Genomic DNA, 20,487 nt, shown 5'->3' on the forward strand with positions numbered 1-20,487 from the left:
CTCAATCTATCTATCATAGGGAAACAGGATACACATAGGCTAAAGCCATACTAAATGTTGGGTTTTGGAGAGATACCACACACGTCCCACAAGCGAACTCCAACCTCCTCCCGGAGTAAGCCTAGCGACCACTAACCCCTTTTCCTTTTCCTCGCTTTCCCCTTCCTTCTTCGTTCTGTAGTAGGAATATGTCCTGTTTAAAATTTCCCGAATGAAATGATAAGGCTGATGTTTGTATAAATTGTGCCTTAGTGATGTTTAATATAGGTTAGATAGTTAGAAGTCTCTGCCCAGACGTTGCCTCAATCTCTGTCCAGACTTTGCCTCAATCTCTGTCCATCAAAGTTATGGACTCTGACCTGAATGAACTGTTTAACCTCTTTTCCATGGAATGTAGACTGTTTGGACTCCCACGGGTTTCAAGGAATACATGGACTGTTCGGCCCTTATGTTGCACCGAAGGTTGCGTCCCACACCTCAACCTTCAGACCAAAAGGGGGAATGTTGGGACCTCACCATGAGGACTACACAATGCGGCCTACAAAAGCCTCCACATGCGGTCAGGACAAAGGAACAAAGGAGATAAAAAACTACAACCACCATTTTAGTGTCACCTCGCACCTGGGTGTGAAGTGCAACGTCACACAACTGGTGCCCTATTGGCTGACAACCACAGGTACCCCAGGGGGTCCCCGGGAGCAGCCGTGAGTTATATAATCCGGAACTGCCTGAAGAACTTCCTCTCTCCACCGTAACACACGTTACAATAGGAGGTGAACGTTACATCTGCAGCATTTTCCTTTGTCCTAGGCCGCAGTCTTTCCCCCAAACTCGCTGGACGAGCAACATATGTATTATCATTCTATGTTTGTATTAACCAGACCTCACATCATATAAATAGACCTATACTCACAGCACAATGCACAGAACTTTAGATCCAGCCATGAGATCAAAGCCACCAAAATAAAAACAACACACATCATTGAACTTTAAACCAATGAGAACCATTCCTCTGTAGCGGAGGTGTGGACAAGCCGGTTGCAGCCGTCGTTAGACCGCGCTGCCAAGCGCTGCAAGAAGCGGCTCTTAAAAACTTGTTCCCGCGATTTTTTGGGTCACGTGATATGGTCGCGACCCTGTGACATCTGTGCAGTTGGCTGCTAAGTCGGACACAAATTCTAGCCACTATGCATCGCTTCAACCCACAATACATCACATTAGGTAGCGCGCTGCAGGCGGCTACATCAAGTCGAATTCCCCTACTAACTCTATGAGGAACGAAGACGTTAAAGTAAAGTTGCCACTTTGAACGTGAAACAATACTATTCCGGAAGATGACAAAGAAGCTCGTTGGAGATGATCTCTCTCTCTCTCTGTGTTTTATGATGGTTGACAAACAAAGGACTTTTTGGTGCATTACCGCCACTTAAGGCTTGGTTATGCTTCCGCGTAGTGATCACGCAATGGCCACGCAGTTGCTGGGAGACCGTGATGGTTCTGCGTTGGGTTTACGTGTCGAAATTCAATTCAATGCCATACCGGTAAAGGGCGCTATGTTTTTTGTAAAGACTGACCGACCGACCGAGAATCTTGACGTTTATAGTCGTTAGCCTCGTTATAGCCTATTTGTTTACCTTCCGGCTTTAAACATCCCAAAAATTTCAGAACTTGGTGTTTTATTTCCTATTAAAAGTTTAAATGGCGGTGTTTATGAGTGGAAACCGGATAGCGGTCTCCAGCGGATGTAGTTAGCGGACCAATCACAGCCAATGCCACTGTGTTGGTGTTTTTGGGAGGTGCACGTCAGGCCCTTGCGTTGTGTCAACGTGGAAGCATAACTTGGGCTTTACTGGTATGGAGTGTGAATCGGGACTTTATACACTATAAATAAATACAAATAAATAAATAAATACAAATAAATACGAAAAATAAATGAATATTAATTAAATAATAATTAACAAAATCATATTCTCGCTATCAATTTTGTTCTCCTTAGATACTTAAACAAAAGGGGCTAACATGCGTCTCTGTAAAAGATCCTGTTGCTTTCTGCTCAATTATCCATCCAAAACTTTTTGTTTCTCTTCTCTCCTTTTCCCAACAATGTTTCAGTATTTGTTGTGTTGAATGATCTTCATTATGACCTTTTAAATTAACCCAGTAATTTAATGATAGCTATGTTCTTCTTAACTCCAGTGGCATTTATTCCATTTCCACTTGTAATGCTGAAGTTGGTGATCCAAATGCTATACCACCATAATCTAATACTGATCTGATCAATCCTACATAAATGGTTTTCAGTGATGTTCTCTCAGCTCACCATTCATTTCCATTTTAAATTGCCGACAATTATTTTCCTTGTAAATGTGGCCCGTCGCCGCCGCGGCGTGCATTTGGCCCCGTCGAACTGAGCAGCAGATCTAGAGAATCTATATAACACCGACAACGCCACCTTAGGACTTTCACCTAAAGAGTATACTCCTTTAACTTTAATATCTCAGAGAGGGTTTCCCGAAAACATCCCATACACAGGTCCGCACACAAATGAATAAAGGCACGTATGATGTATAAGTTGACAATCTTTATTTCTCGCAGTAAACAATTTTTTATTAAGTTAGTTCTAAAACATTGATATAGTTATTTTCTTTAATGTCAGACAAAATATGGTGTTCCACTTACACCCATCTGTAGCGGTCCAGCTAAGAGGAAGGGGGCCGATAAACAGCTAGCTCCAGCAGCGGTCACTGCTCTTAAATAAACTAAAAAAAACAAAGAATCAAATCAACTGGAAACTCAAACGAGAAAACCAAGACAAACCATGCAACATATATAAATTTAGCAGGTCCTTCACTGTCACTGCTGCAATAATTTCCCTCTACCCCCCACTGACAACTCACGGTCTGATCTGAGCAGACAAGATTGAACTCCAGCAGCTTCAGTCGCGTACGCAGAGCAACGCGACTGGTTACAGCCAAGTACGCAGAGCAACCGACTGGTTACAGCCAAGTACGCAGAGCAACGCGACTGGTTATACTTGCAAGTTTGGACTAGTTACAACTAAACAGAGCAACGCTAAGTAAACAAAGCGAGGCTAATAAAACAGAGGCCAACCACACAGAGCAAGGCTAATAAAAAGAGAGGCCAGGCATTAGAGGCAAGAGTTTGGAGGCAAGAGTTTGGAGACAAGAGTTTGGAGGCAAGGCAGGGCACACCGCAGCCCAACGCCAGAAAAGCTTCAAAAACAAAAGCAATCGTTAGTGACAATACCTAAACACACTTAGCAGACAAAAATAGCACTTAGCTCATAGCACGGGTTACCTGCGTCGAGCCCGCATCAGCGCTAATAGCTGGTAGCAGCTACAGCGGCAGCAGCGGCAGCTAACCGGACAGAGGGGGACACACACACGCACACACACTATCTTGGCCCACCCCGCCAACCTGCGGAACACTGCACAGACGCCGGGATACGATGGCTCGGCGGAGCTGCCAACACGCAGCACCCGCTTCGGCAGAAGAGAGAGAGAGACTAAATAACTGGGGGGTATATAAACCACCCTGCATTAGCGGCCGAGGCCACGGCGGCACTACAGGTACCGGAAAGGGCCGTGTCACACCTGCCGTGATCGCCATACCTGTCGCAAAAAAGACTAACGAGGACACCAAAGAACCGAAATAAATAGATACCATATATCATCCGGTTACTTAAAGAACATTGGGCCTCATTCACGAACCGTTCTTCAGAACAAATTTGTTCTTAAGTCCTACTTACGAAGATTTTGCGAAGATTGTGGCATTCATCAATGTTTTCTTATCCAGGATTTGTTCTTAGGTACGAACAAATCGAACACTCAGGAGTACTCTTACGCACAAATGTGCTGATATGTTCGCATGGTTGTGTTGTCTTCTTTTGTCCAGTTCATTAAAATATGATATTACAGTGATCTTTCTGTCACATTTATTTATTAATTAATTTATTCATTTTATTTTGGGGTAATTTACAGAACATTTTTCTTATTTTAAAATAAATGAAATGTAAATTAACATGAATCAAGTCGATTGGAAACCATGCCATTAATTAGTGATCCCATCCTATTTATATGTGTAATTTCTCCATTCAAGGCCTGCGGAAACAATTAATTTCTCGTTTGTAAATAAAGTTGCATTAAAACAACTTGAATCCAACAGTCTGATTCACTTCAAAAATGAGGACAGACCGGTTTCAGAGCACATCTTTATTTTTTAAGTTCTTATTCATTTCTTTTAGTGTTCCTGAGATAGTTACAAGTGTTGATGCAATCTTCTCGAGTGTGTCTGCGATCCTTTTTTGATTGTCCAGCACCGTGTCCGAGATCAGGCGTGGGGAGGCACGGGACCGAGTACGCGTGTAGGTACTGCTGCAGGAGGGTTCTGGTTCCGTTTCTTTGCTCTTCGGGACTTCATCTGTGAATAAATAAAAAATTAAGGCATTGTTGCGACCCACAGTAATACTAAGAAGTATTCTGATCTTACACACATTATGGTAAACTCCTGACTTTAGGACACACGTTTTAAATAAAGGTATTATTTCAGAAAGTAAATAACCTTCCGATTCTTCTGGAGTAGCCGCAGCACAGGGAGGGGATGAAACCGTTGCCTCGGGGCCCAGGTCTGTATTCAGACACTCAGTCGATGGTCCCAAAAAGTAAGGGGGGGGGGATTAAACAATTAAATAATAATTTAAAAAAACAGTGATTTACATTTTCCCCATATAGCATACCTGAGAGTGTCGTCTCCCCGATGACGGCCCCGATGCGCTGGTCCATCTCAGATTTGTGAGAGTTTTGGGTGGCTGATGGAGGGGTCCTGTCCGTTGCATCTCCCGTCGGTATTTTGCGATTTTTTGTTTTGTTTCTGATTTTAAGTCAAACCATTTCTTTTTGACCTCCTCTGTTGTTTGCCCTTCGCCAGATACGGTGTCCACTGCTTGTCTGACTGCCTCCCATGTTTCTTTTTTATTTGTTTGTGTAGCCTGCACTGAGGCTACTAAATATAATTTTTTCCTGCGGGTTATTTCCTGCAGCAGTACCTCCACTTCTGAACTGCTGAAGTGTTTTTTCCTCTTTACCTGAGGCGCTCCACTTGCTTTTCGTTTAGCTTTTGGCATTGTTTCCGCTGTATGACATGTGTCTGCTCACGGTCCTGCAGTCTCTTTTATGGGCATTGATGGGTGGTTACCTATGCAAATCCTATGTAAATTAGACTCACATGGCACGCACTTTCAATTTACGAGGAGATGGCATTCATCAATTTACGAACACAGCTGCGAACAATTCTGCAGTTTAAGAACACGTTGATGAATGCCACGTAGATTTTTCTTAAGAACCTTCTAAAGAACAGCTTAAGAAAGAATCTAAGAAAATTCATAAGAAGATATTGGTGAATGAGGCCCATTGTCTTTTTTATCAACTGAGAACCTAAATCCCCACTTAAATGACCATTCTTCTATTTTAATAATAGCCTCTTGTCTTTTCTTTACAATAAATTCCAAATACCCCTCTTCCAAATTACCCCATCATCCGCAAAAAGAGAAAATCCCATCCCATTTTCTAAACTCAGAAAAACATACAAGAACAACAAGGACTCACTATATTCTTTCTCTGTATAACTCTTCCCTATTTTAACTTGAATAGATCTTCCCAATAAAACATCCTTGATCCATCTATACATTGGTCCTTTAATCCCCAATTTATTTAATTGAATTAATAATTCTTCCACAATTCCAAATTTCCACATCATATCATAAGCCTTTTCTATATCAAAAAAGATGGCTACTACACTTTCCGTATTAATCTGTGCTTTCCTTACTTCATGTTCTAAACATAGAGCAGGGTCCAAGGTACTTCTACCTCTTCTGAATCCACTCTGATATTTTGATATATAACCTTTAACGTTTTCTACGTAATATGTGAATCTTTCATTATCATTCTTTCCATTATTTTGCATACATTAGATGTTCAAGCAATGGGCCTACAACTTCCTGGGTTTTTACAATCTTTTCCTGGCTTACGTATCAGAATTATTACAGCTTCTTTCCACATTCATGGTCATTTCCCCTTCTCCCAAACTTTATTGTAGTGCCAGTGGAATGTTTTTATATAATTCACGAAGACGATTTAACATAATTTAACATATCTGATCTTTTCCTGGAGATGACATCTTGGTTTTCTTAACAGCACGATTCAGTTCTGCCTGTGTGAATGATACATTTATTAAATCATTGGCATCTTCTTCTTGTATTAATAGTTCCTCATTCTCATCTATTGTATTTTCCCTTCCTTTTCACCCCTCTTCACTGATAGAGCTATGAATTTTGATGAAATTCTGTGCCAACAACTCTGCTTTTTGCCGCTCTGTCACTGATACAGTTTCATTTTCATTTAAGACTGGATAGCCATATTCTCTTTTAATTCCATACATTCTTTTAATCATTCCCCATGTATTACCTATTTCTGTTTCTCTTCCTATTGAATTACAAAATTTCCTCCAATAATCCTTCTTTGAATTTTTAATTGTTTTCCTCACATTTCCTTGCAACCTTTTAACTAACATCAACTTTTTCCATTTCCTTATCACTAATCTGCTTAAAATTTTCCCAGTCAGCATTACTGAAAACCCATCTTTCTACTCCTCCAGTCTCATACTCTTCCAATCTCCTGCCTACTTCTGTTATTATTGGATAATGGTCACTTCCCACTGTTGTTTCTTTTACAATTTCACAAGTACAAATACAGTATACCTGCCACTGTTAAAGCAGAGTACCATTCAGTCCTGTGTGATCCACACTGAGTGTTACCGCAGAGGAGGTCTATTATCATTTCCTCCTGGCTGGTCCTTTCCTAATAATTCTTTGTACTAACAGACTTTTGTATTTTATGATATCCTCTTCCTTTCCTGTCTTCCTCCCACCGTTTCTGCCATATTTGGTTGTAAATGTAGGAGGCATTCACAACATATGTTCTCCTGCGCACAGAGTTCTTTTTTCTTCTTCTACTTATTCTATCTTCCGGGTCAGAAAGTTTGGCCCTTAACTCCTTTAACATTTTTCAATGTATTTACTCCATTCAAACACAGAATAGTCATCTCAATTGGGAATCAACCGCATCTATTTTTTTCTAATTGATATCATTCATAATGTCAGAGATATTTAAAGTTTTTCTGCCATTTCCCCCAATTCAAGCAGATTACGGAATCTTCAAAAAATCCTCAATATTCTCACTTTTTCAAGCATTTTCAAAGCTTGTCTAGTCATTCACACTAAAACTCATTCAAACTGGGAAACGTTCACAAAGATTAGGACTTTCTCACATCAATTCAACTTTGCTACAGCATTCATACTTTTTGCATAGTCACAGTTCAAATATTGGTCACAGTTTTTATATATTCTGGACATTATTCAAAGTTTTCAAAAGCAGCAATACACATTTGAAGCATTCACAACCGCAAGTTCTTGGAACTGGAACTTGCCTCCTCTAGTTCAATTCCTTTCTTCTTAACCACTGGTTTTCCTTCTCCTTTTCTTAGTGGAATTGGAACTATTATTTCCTTTTAGAGTAGAATAGAGTGATGGAGGCACAGAGTTTAGATAGCAGAGTAGATTATAGTAGAGTACAGCACAGTAGGGTAGAGTGATGGAGGTTCAGAGTTTAGATAGTAGAGTGGAGTATAGTAGAGTACAATACATAGGGTAGAGTAGGGTGATGGAGGCTCAGAGGTCAGAGGCGAAAGCATCCCAGCAACCTCCCTGATTGGCGAAGAGATGACGGCCATCTTGGATTGTAGTGGGGAGGAAAGATTGATGCGGTAAGCCTCTTCTTTATTCCTTTAATTTCTTTCTTCAGCAAACACTCAGTGTAACATCATTGAAATAATAACACAATTCGTGTGGAAGTTAGCACGGAATCATATTGTGGAGCGAGCGGATAATGCGACATTAAACCCGGCAGTCCGGTGTCGCTGCTTTTTGTTGTTGTTTTGGGGGGCCAACCGACGGAGGCACAGCAGGCCCAAACCCGAACAAAACACACCTGGCCGCCGGTCTCCTGTCTCCAGGTGGCCATGTCTGCATCACCGCATTAAAACCGATGTTGTCGGTTTACTAGATCGTGGTGTAACTGCTTAAGACTGCCCCCGTACTGGTGTTCTTAGGTTACTGTTAGCCGAAAGCCTAGCGTTAGCACACACGCAAGGAATAGCCTAGTATTCCTATTGAAATAGCTGCTAGCTTACGTGCACGTCTCGGCTAGCACGTAGCTCTTGACAAACATCATAGCTAACACGATAATGCCTGCCAATAGCTAATACATGGAACGCACCAACATAACTTAAATCAAGATACACCCGTTAATATTGGCTCTCTTAATTTAATGTCGGAATTATTTAGAGAGATTATCGGAGCTAGCCTTAGCCTACTTGGCTAACATTAGCTACCCTTTTGTGACACTGTTGCACCGTTAACGTTGCCTTGAAACAAGAACAGTAACGCTGGACTTTCTAACTCAAAACACACAGTTTAGAAGCAATATTACATTTTTATAAATAAACGTGTTAGGGGCGAATAAACCGTTCATTTCGGTATCGATGCTACACTGATAGCTAAAGCTATCAAGGGAAGCCTGTGTCTGGCTAACTTACAGTAGTAAACAAACGTAATCCTGAGAGATCACTGTTCAAACACGGTTGTGGATTTATATGTTCACACTACCTCATGAACAGTAGCTAGGTTTCTTCAGGGTTTAAACATGATTTGGGGCAGGTATAGTCCATTACATTGTGATATGAGGTAATATTCTTGTGCAGTGGTTTATAATGTGCAAACTGACTGTTTCACACACTATAGGGTTAAAATGAGCAACATTCTACCATCTACGGTTATTTGCAAGTTGAAGTGCAAAAACAAAAAACATTTTTTATTTTTTAATTGTATTTGTTAGTCTGGACATAACTTTTTAGACTTGTTTAGTTTTAAGTATTAGTCGTACCATATGCAGAAAATACGACACATTACATAATTCACATTCACCATTGTGTGTGCAGACTAAGGTGTTCACACCATGTGCATAGCTGTGTCGTCACTGAATCAGAGACAAAACTGTTGTAGCAGTCTGTGGTCAACCTGGGGCCTGTTCCAGAAAGCAGGCTCAACCAACTCTGAACCTAATCTTGAACTCTGAGTCGACCAACTCGGAGATGGGCAACTCTGAGTTTTGGGTTCCAGAACAGCAGTTCTGAATTAGTTCAATCAACTCAGAGTATGTAAACTCTGAGTTACGTGCGTGCCTGCCCTACAAAGCCATCATCAATGGAGCTCCGATACTACGATTCATCCTGGCAACCGGGAGAGAGTTATTAGATATTACTGAGTGTTTATGTAGAAAACGAGCTCATCCATAGAAAGCGGAGCAACGTAACTGCAGCAAAGTAGAGATAGTTGGCGTGGCAGACATTTACGGCCCGACTTAATGCGTATAACTGAATGAAACAGTCGATTGATCTAAAGGTGATAAGTCTTCGTTTTCAATTGTCGCTGAGCGTCTCTGTGGTGTAATGGTTAGCAATGCTGCCTACAGTGCAGGCGACGGGTTCAACTCCCGTAGTTCACAAAGTAGCGCAATGAACTAATTATCGTTTTCATATAGGTGTTATCCCCCCAGGCACAAAAAGAAAGTGCCTTCAGCTGAAAATTAAGCATAAGAATATTACACAAATATGTAGACTAAGGGTCATTCCGTGTCATTTCATCAAATGCCTCCCACTTGACCATCTCAGAATGTCCTATGGTCATATGGTCTCTCTCAGATGATTAGTTTCACAGATATTAAGGCTTAAAGGAAAACACCACCGCATTTCCATACTGAACTATGTTCTGCTCTGATCTTAGACGAGGTGATACATACCTCCCTCTTCTCTGTGCGTGCACTCAATGGCTCTTGCGCGCACTCCGCGCAGCGCTAATTTGCTAGCATGTAGCTTGTCCCAGTATATTCCTTAGGATCCAAAGGGGGGTGAAGTTAGAAGCGACCAAGCACTTCCACGTTGTCCCTATTTAAATACGGTTACGTGTAGTTACACGACCCAAGTTTGGTTACACAAAATGAAACATGCCAATTTTTCTAAGCGGATAACAAGGATAACTATATAGTATGGTGGGATAACAACTGGAAGCACTTTGACGTCGGCGCAGTAATATCATCACTCAAAACATGACGGGACTATATCTTCTGCTTGTTTTCACAACCCTGTACGATGCATGTTATAACCATGATGTTTGATTGTTCACAAACTATCTTACTACAACCTGATGCTTCCTCAACTGTGCACAAACTACTACAGGTAGTGCAGGCGACGGCGTGCAGGTCACGTAGGTTCTATTGACGGAAGTAAGAGGGGGAGGGGAGTGATGATATTATCCTTTTTATCCGCTTAGAAAAATTGGCCTTATAGCCTTACGAAAACATTAAAATGTAGCACAGATGTAGTTGCAGAGGCAATAAGTCCTTGAATGTGAGTTAAACATGCTGAAAGCAGCTTTTAATGTCTTAAACCATGAACAAACATAGCATAATATTGAAGACTGTACATTTTGTCATACTTAAAGTATATAAATTACACAACCAAATCAAATAATAATCTTAATTTTTGAGCATAAAGATTTTACATTAAAGTACAAAAGTCTCCAAAGTTTCATATTGAATAACGGTTTGTCTCTATGAATGTGACGAAGGAATTGGATCTCAAAGATGAAAAATATGTGATCCCTCATGGTGAGCATAGAGACAAACTGTTATTCAATATCACTATTTGGAGACTCTTGTACTGTAATGTAAAGTCTTTATGGTCAAATTAAGACTATTATTTGATTTGGTTGTGTAATGTGTACTTAAAGTATGACAAAATGTACAGTCTTCAAAATTATCCTATCATGTTTGTTCATGATTTAAGACATTAAGGCTGCTTTCAACATGTTTAACTCACATTCAAGGACTTATTGCATCTGTAACTACATCTGTGCTACATTTTAATGTTTTTGCAAGGCTAAATTTATCAGTAGCATTTAGTCACATGTAAGTCTTTGGTAAATGGTAAAAAAACACAATTGAACTGTCCTGCTGTGATGTTTACCAGTAGGATATTAGGACATGCAGTATCAAAACCATCCACAAAAACCCCACCAATATCAGGATTTTAAAAAATCACTGCGACAAATTGAGGCAAAATACCCTCCCGATTTTTTAATATGATTTTAACAGGACTATGACCTTCCAAAAAAGTAAGTTTGGACCTGATATGTGTTGTCAGTTTTTTGGAATATGACTCTGAAGTTTGGGGAAGATGTGTTTACTTCCATTTTTGAGCTTTAATATGTGTGAAACTAATCATCTGAGAGAGACCATGTTTTGTAGAATGTTTAAGCTAACACCAGAGATAGAGGCAGATGTGATAGAAGTCTTTTATCTGCAAAAATGGGAGCTCAGCCACTCTTCAAATGTACTACTTCATTTCGACAAGCCTCATTTTAAGTACCTACCATACTAAGTTATCATTGAGCTACACCCCTGATATTTCAGGTCTGGAGGCTATTAGTAACAGATATACACTGGATAAATTTTGAAGGCCACAGGTGAGATAGTTTTCCAGATATTGCTGTTTAAAAATGGCTTTTCAGAGTATGATGCCAAAAACCGTCTAAACTACCCTTCATTCAATGATGTTTCATGAGAAAACTGTTGACAGTAGAGATCTAATATTTTGGAATTGTCCTATTAACAAGTGTGTCTTTGTACTTTAATTTTTTCAGGACATTCTGAGACGGTCAGGTGGGAAGATTTTCAGAAATTTGATGAAATGACACGGAATTACCCATATATATATATATATAGTACCGTTTTAAATGCCTCAGTACCCCGGTACCAAATTAGTACCGGTATACCGTGTAACCCTAATGTTGACTCTGGTTTTATCACAGGCACCATCGCAATCTTTCTTTTTTTCCTTCTTTTCCACCGGTGTTTTCTTTTCCTTGGTTGTTTTGGACCTCCTCGTTTCGGTTTTTAATGAGGAATTAGAAGCTTGTTCCTACTTCCCTCCGCCTCCCCCCTGTGATAGTGGTACGACCCGAGGGAAGAGGGGCTCTGTGTGCACGAACAATACCCTGCGTGCTGATTGGACAGGATGACCCCGGGCTTCGTTGATATTTTGCAAAACAAACAACAGGCTCTACGTGCACGTAGAGGCGCGTAGAGGCACACTTTTTTTTCTAAAACCGGATGATTTATGTTGTTCTATCGGAGCATAGTGTCGGCTTCGGTGAATATGATCAAAAAAATGTTGCAGACTGGGACTTTAACATAAATTAACATTTTATATATTTCCCATATACACTGTTAATTCCTTAACACGTTCGTTCAATGACTATAAACAGGAATAAGGATAAGAAAAACAGAAAGGGTGAATGTTTTTCTTTATTTAAATCTCAACACAAACAAGAAATCAAAATAACCTAAATTGTTAAAAATAAACTTAAAATGCTCGTGATATTATAAGCACTGTTAAATGTTACTATCATGTCTGACTCCTCACTGCTCCAGTTTGTGGCTGCCTGACACTGAGACGCCGAGGAGGGGGGGCTGCTCAGCCCACCACACACCTGTCCCGGTACCGGTTGTGTTTCTGGTTCTGAAGGCAGCGTTCCCAGCCTGGCTCTGGCCGTACTGCATATTGTTGCCCGCCCGCGGCGAACCGGAGACCAAATCAAACGACATGTTCTTAAAACTACGCCAGACCGGACCGCCCAGTTCTTAAAACTACACCCGACCAGACAGCCCAGTTCTTAAAACTAGGCCCGACCGGACTGCCCGGTTCGCAAAACTAGGCCCGACCGGACTGCCTGGTTCGCGACACCGGCTTGGACGGATACAGGACCGGTGTCTTACGGGAGGGGAGACAGGTGTTATGGGCACAGCAACTTTCTGTATGAAAAAAACAATCGACAGTTGTCTTCATTTTTTTTTTAACATATCTTTATTGGTTTTTGTATTCATACAGCAATCTACAACAACATCCAACAATGTAAACATATGGCAGCAATGAAAATAATAATGAAAATAATAATACGGAAAAGATAAATAAATTAAATGTCCTAATGAAATAAATAATTAAAAATATAAATTGAGCCAAAAAATAAGTCAAGAAATTACTGAGCACTAAATAATAAATTAAATAAATACATAAATAAAAATAATCTAAAATAATAATAATAATCAATTACTATTAATAAGAATATTCTTAATATAGGTTACATTGTACACTCCCACCATCAAGTTGTCTTAATTTTTGACGCTGAAGTTACTCCGTCTGATTACATTTCCTCACAATCATTCAGCGAAGAAGAGACCGGGGTCAGAGCCAATCAGAGACAAAGGCTCGCCCCTACTCGGCCTCTGATTGTCTCAGACCGTGGTGATTCATCTCTGTATGCTGTGGGGGGAGACAAACATGAAGCTACACTAGGGTTGCAAAGGGGCGGAAAATTCCCGGTAAATTTCCGGAAAGTTTCCGGTAAATTTCCACGGGAACTTAAGCTTGGGAATTTTGGAAATATTCCATATTTGGAAACTCTCCATGGGAATAATGGGAATTATGGGAATTAATGGGAATTTAGGGGAACTAACTGGGAATATATTATATCCAAGCATAAATATGAACAGAAGTCATAAGAAAACATCCATACAAAATGTTTTCAACAGATATTTCAACAGATTTATTTGAAAGTAGAACAGAACATGTTTTAATTAGTTGCTTCATGGGTGAAGTCAAAAACAGGAATGTTCATTACTCCCAACCCCACTCATTCAAAAATGGAATGGAATGTTCCCATTCATGTCTATCAGTGTTTCCCCTACCATTGTACAGGCCTGGCGGCCCGCCAGGCCAAGGAGACCTGCCGCCAGGCCAAAAAAAAAATCAATACGCCAAAAATAAGCCACCTATCAATTCATTCATAAATCAATAATCATTTACATTAGGAGCGCCTCCGCGCAGCACTTGCTCCGCAAGACGCGCGGCCGCAACAATCCTCGCCGCGCGCTCCCGCTACGTTCTTCTTCATGTAGCGCTTGATGTTGTTCTGATGCCGTTCCGCCTCGTTAAACCACCACGATGCCGCTTTCTACTTTGAAAACACGGAACGTTGACACTGTATTTTGACAAGCTGTTGCACTCTTCAGACTCGTGGTGTGAGCGGAACCGGACCGGTACCGGAACCGGACCGGGGCATTTATAAGAAAAATGCCGCTGTGTCTCCGTCCAAAATCCGCTTTCCTCGCGCTGCCTGCTCGCACAGATCCGCTCGTGCGCACATGCGCTGATGCAGGTCGAGTGTTGTCGAGAAATATATGCAGAGACGGCGCTCCTTAAAAACAACATCAAGCCATAGGCAGCCTAATAAAATAAGGATTGTTTGTGATAAGCTGTGGAACTCTGAGTTAACCTATTTCTACCTGAATTTCTATGAACTATTAGGCTGTTGAGTAAACCTATAACTTATATTTTACTTGATAAAATAAGACAATATATGCACTCATGTCGTTATAATGTTTTATAACGTATAAAAGTATCTGTAGCTATTAATGTGATGCTCCTCATTTTCCAGCCATATTTTTCCGGCCCATAATTTTGCATCATTTCCATCAACTGGCACCTTAATAAGTCACTCTCTCCTTGTGATCTTGAATACACTCTGGTTGAACAAAAATGTTGAATGCAAATATAATAATTGCAGAATTGCAGACTGCTTGCTGTGCCACCTGACTTAATCCAACTGCACCAATACACCATCCGACACGTCTCGTCTGTTTAGGGTTTTTTCGGTGGGTACCACCGGGCCTGAAAAAAATTCTAGGGGAAACACTGTCTATGTAAGAAGCCGTGCAATGCCGTCACGGAGCGGCGAATTTCGAGAGACGGAGCGCCGCTGCCCGCAAGCAATCGAAAATCTTTTAAACTGACCGGTGTCGATCTAAATTAAAGACAGATTCAGCAACTGCATAGCTTATTTCTCGCCTAACATGCTTTCAGAAACACATTTCAGTGAACTATTTTCGTAAAATAAGAGGGAGGTGGGAGGCTGCGGGGGGAGAACGATACGAGCTCGGGGGAGCACAGAGGGGAGGGGAGGGGTGTGTGTGTGTGTGTGGGGGGGGGGATGCTTTTCAAACCTTTCAAATCGTAGACTAGAGCTGTAATAAATATATTTCCCCATAATAGCATCAAAACTTACTTCACTTTGTTTAGTCCAGAAGCTCAAATGTGTGCCTTCAATAGTCTTTGTGCTTCAGGCTCAAAAGTGTGGTCCAGTCTTCTAGTGATCTTCTGTACATGTGATGGAGGCATGCACAGTGCCAGTAGGGGGTGTGGTCTCAATAGCCTGCAATAAGCAGTGTGCTCTGTGCATGTGGGTCATTCCGTGTCATTTCATCAAATGCCTCCCACCTGACCATCTCAGAATGTCCTGAAAAAAATTGAGTACAAAGACACACTTGTTACTAGGACAAATCCAAAATATTAGGTCTCTACTGTCAACAGTTTCCTCATGAAACATCATTGAATGAAGGGTAGTTTAGACGGTTTTTGGCATCATGCTCTGAAAAGCCATTTTTAAACGGCATTATCTGGAAAACTATCTCACCTGTGGCCTTCAAAATCTCTACAGTGTATATCTGTTACTAATAGCCTCCAAACATGAAATATCAGGGGTGTAGCTCAATGATACCCTAGTATGGTAGGTACTTCAAATGTGGCTTGTTGAAATAAAGTAGTAAATTTGAAGAGTGGCTGAGCTCCCATTTTTACAGATAAAAGACTTCTATCACTTCTGCCTCTATCTCTGGTGTTAGCTTTAACATTCTACAAAATATGGTCTCTCTCAGATTATTAGTTTCACAGATATTAAGGCTAAAAAATGGAAGTAAACACATCTTTGCCCAACTTCAGAGTCATATTCCAAAAAACTGACAACACGTATCAGGTCCAAACTTACTTTTTTTGAAAGATCATATTCTTGTTAAAATCATATTAAAAAATCAGGAGGGTGTTTTGCCTCAATTTGTTGCAGTGATTTTTTAAAATCCTGATATTGGTGGGGTTTTTGTGGCTGGTTTTGGTACTGCATGTCCTAATAGCCTACCAGTAAACATCACAGGAGGGCAATTCAAATGTGTTTTTTACCATTTACCAAAGACTTACATGTGCCTAAATGCTACTGATAAATTTAGCCTTACGAAAACATTAAAATGTAGCACAGTTGTAGTTACAGAGGCAATAAGTCCTTGAATGTGAGTTAAACATGGTGAAAGCAGCTTTTAATGTCTTAAACCATGAACATAATAGCATAATATTGAAGACTGTACATTTTGTCATACTTTAAGTATATAAATACCACAACCAAATCAAATAATAATCTTAATTTGAGCATAAGATTTTACATTACAGTACAAAAGTCTCCAAAGTTTGATATTGAATAACAGTTTGTCTCTATGCTCACTGTGAGGGATGACACATTTTTCATCTTTTAGATCCAATTCCTTCGTCACATTCATTAATTTGGCAGTCACTTTAGAAATTGTCTAATGTACATCTCTGCTCTGTTGTGCTCATCTTTTTTTGATGGCATACATGCACCCAGTTACTGTAGAGGGAACGTCAAATCTTGCAATTCTATGCTGCAGTGGGACATTGCACATGTCTTCTCTTCTTGGCCAGTAGAAACTCTTGGCAGGGCCATGTGGGTGCATGAACTGAAACAGTACATCTTCATCTTGATCTGAAACATCTCTGATACTTCCTATCCACCATTTCTGATCATAACTCACATATTGTCTCATAGTGAGCATAGAGACAAACTGTTATTCAATATCAAACTTTGGATACTTTTCTACTGTAATTCAAAATCTTTATGCTCAAATTAAGATTATTATTTGGTTTAGTTGTGTAATTTATATACTTAAAGTATGACGAAATGTACAGTCTTCAATATTATACTATATTTGTTCATAAGACGCTCATAAAGCTGCTTTCAGCATGTTTAACTCACAGTCTAGGACTTATTGCCTCTGTAACTACAACTGTGCTACATTTGAATGTTTTCGTAAGGCTAAATTTATCAGTAGCATTTAGTCACATGTAAGTCTTTGGTAAATGGTAAAAAACACATTTGAATTGCCCTCCTGTGATGTTTACTGGTAGGATAATAAGACATGCAGTACCAAAAACGGCCACAAAAACCCCACCAATGTCAGGATTTTAAAAAATCACTGCGACAAATTGAGGCAAAACACCCTCCCGATTTTTTAATATGATTTCAACAAGAATATGATCTTTCAAAATAAGTAAGTTTGGACCTGATGCGTGTTGTCAGTTTTTTGGAATATGACTCTGAAGTTGGGCAAAGATGTGTTTACTTCCATTTTTGAGCCTTAATATCTGTGAAACTAATAATCTAAGAGAAACCATATTTTGTAGAATGTTTAAGCTAACACCAGAGATAGAGGCAGAAGTGATAGAAGTCTTTTATCTGCAAAAATGGGAGCTCAGCCACTCTTCAAATGTACTACTTTATTTCAAAAAGCCTAATTTTAAGTACCTACCATACTAGGTTATCATTGAGCTACACCCCTGTTATTTCATGTCTGGAGGCTATTAGTAACACATATACACTGTAGAAAATTTGAAGGCCACAGGTGAGATAGTTTTCCAGATATTGCTGTTTAAAAATGGCTTTTCAGAGCATGATGCCAAAAACCGTCTAAACTACCCTTCATTCAATGATGTTTCATGAGAAAAGTATTGACAGTAGAGACCTAATATTTTGGATTTGTCCTAGTAACAAGTGTGTCTTTGTACTTGCATTTTTTCAGGACATTCTGAGATGGTCAGGTGGGAAGATTTTCTGAAATTTGATGAAATGACACGGAATTACCCATGTGGTTGAGGAATGGCATGGATATTCAAGTGTATTTGAATGGCATCTGTTTGTTTTAGTCAAGATTATGCTACAAAATAACTCCTCAGCTATATTTTTTGTCCCCTTTGAAGAGCCAACCATCAATTTTAAAAATTTCCAGTTTATTCCCGTTTATTCCCGTTTATTCCCATAAATTCCCATGGAAAGTTTCCACTTTTGAAAATTCCCGGAATTTTGCAACCCTAAGCTACACACATAAACAGACCAGCTGAATGTTAGGAGCACCGGTAGGAACAGGCCGCATAATGCACAAGATAGGAATTTGACGAAGCTTCCAGTCAGAGTTTTTGCCTCAAGCATTTTTTGTAATCAAGTTACTCAAGTAACTCGAGATGCTGAGGGACTTCTTCAACACCACAGACTGGGAACTGTTATGTGAACCTCACGGGGAAGACATCGACAGCCTGTCAACCTGCATCACGGACTACATAAACTTCTGTGTGGAAACCACTGTGCCTACCAGGAAGGTATGGTGTTTTCCCAACAATAAACCTTGGGTGACCCCTGAGCTTAAAGCCCTGCTTAATGAAAAGAAGAGGGTTTTCAAATCTGGGGACAAGGAGGAGCTAAGGAGAGTACAGAGGGAGCTGAAAATGGGGATAAGGAGAGGCAAATACATCTACAGGAGGAAGCTGGAGGAGCGCCTCAAGGGGAGCAACGCCAGAGAGGTCTGGAGAGGCCTGAAAACCATCTCTGGCCACTCAAAGGACAGCAGGAGGGGCCCTGAATCTGGAGACCAGGACTGGGGAAATGAGTTGAATCTCTTTTTCAACAGATTCGACTGTGCCACCCCACCCTCCCCCTCTCACCAGTGCTCAGACCTGACTGTGCTAGCACACCACCACCCCCCCTCTCCCCCCATAACACCTCCGACACCAACAGCACCCTCCTCACACCACATCACCCCCCTCCACTCCCTGGTAGACTGAGGCCCCGTACACATGAAGCAAAACTAACTTTTTTTCTCCGTTTTGCCTTGGCGTCGTTTCAAGAAAATCTGCGTCCAGACGAATCCACTGAAAACGACTCTGTAGTACATATTCCAGGCCCTTATGCGGCGGAGAGACGGAGCGTGACCGGATGTTTGCCGTTGCTGTGGCAACACGTGAGAGCTACGGCTAAATATCCACCCGACCACCCGATCAATAAACACCCATAAGATGACAATTTGGCCCGTATAAATAAAACCAACAATAAGCCCCAACAGCCATCACCCTAAGTACCTTAGGACGAGGCGTTCTCACAGGTTGGGATTGTTATGGGAATTTTGGATGTTTGTAATTTATAATCAGAGTCTTTGTCAGGTCAGACGATCCGCATCTCCTCTTCTCAACTGTTATGCTATGACTAAAATGAATGCCTGTGTTTTTTAAATCTTGTCTTTGTCTGTACATCTTGACTTTGTAAGATAGGACATGAACCATCTTTTGTCTACGGTACCATTCCTCCTCCTCAAAAGGGAGATTGCTGTTAGGGGCAGATTCATTTTTTCCACAACAGGATGGATTAATTAGACAAATAAATGCCTACATTCATGGGAAGTTAGCTAGCGGTTGTTTGTTAGCATCGTAATAAAGTAGCATATCTGCAACTTTTTTCCCGGAATATCGCCCCCCTCTCTCGGCTCCGTTTTGCCTGACTTCTTCCCCCGCGACGTCTCGTAACAACAGCAGCCTACGTGCTCGTAGCAGATATTCTGCTCATCTGTACGACGGCGTATCAGGGCCACTGTATGAAAAAAAGTGTGGACAGCCTCTTAACCTCTCACCTGATGAAGACCATGGAGAGGATCGTTCTCACCCACCTGCGACACCTGGTGCACAGCGAGATGGACCCCATGCAGTTCGCGTATCGACCGGGCATTGGGGTGGATGACGCTGTCATCTACCTGTTGCACTGGTCCCTTTCACACCTGGAGAACACTGGGAGCACTGTGAGAGTCATGTTCTTTGACTTCTCCAGTGCTTTCAACACAATCCAACCATCACTGCTCAGGGGGAAGCTGGAGGGAGATGGAGTCGACTGCCACCTGGCTGCATGGACCACCGACTACCTCACCAACAGACCACAGTATGTGAGGCTCCGCGACTGTGTGTCTGATGTGGTAGTCTGCAGCACTGGGGCTCCGCAGGGTACAGTGCTCTCTCCTTTCCTCTTCACGCTGTACACATCAGACTTCTGTTACAACACGGACAACTGCCACCTCCAGAAGTTCTCCGATGATACAGCCATCGTTGGACGTGTGTCTGTGTCCTGTACCCCTCTGTAGGACTGTGGAGCAGACGATGTTCAGAGGGACCTGGAGCAGCTCACCATGGCAGTGTTTGTGATTCGGAAGGAGGAGGAAATTTCCCTAAGTTTGTAGGGAAAGGTTGCATTTCAGTTTTGATGTGTTCAGTTATACAACAAACTCTTGTGACAGTGTGTAACAG

The 20,487-nt window shown here is 41.1% G+C and overlaps 1 protein-coding gene across 1 annotated transcript in view; it reads left to right on the forward strand.

Moving 5' to 3' along the window:
• The first annotated feature begins 7,831 nt into the window (after positions 1-7,831).
• The window catches only part of LOC311031937 (CCR4-NOT transcription complex subunit 2-like), a 119,462-nt gene continuing 106,806 nt past the window's right edge, over positions 7,832-20,487 (forward strand). Inside the window, exon 1 of the mRNA XM_084038533.1 lies at positions 7,832-7,839. The gene's annotated coding sequence lies outside the window, so the exon portion shown is untranslated. The remainder of the gene's footprint in view (positions 7,840-20,487) is intronic.

This window comes from Eutrigla gurnardus (genome assembly GCF_963514095.1).
Source record: "Eutrigla gurnardus genome assembly, chromosome: 21".
NCBI lineage: Eukaryota > Metazoa > Chordata > Actinopteri > Perciformes > Triglidae > Eutrigla > Eutrigla gurnardus.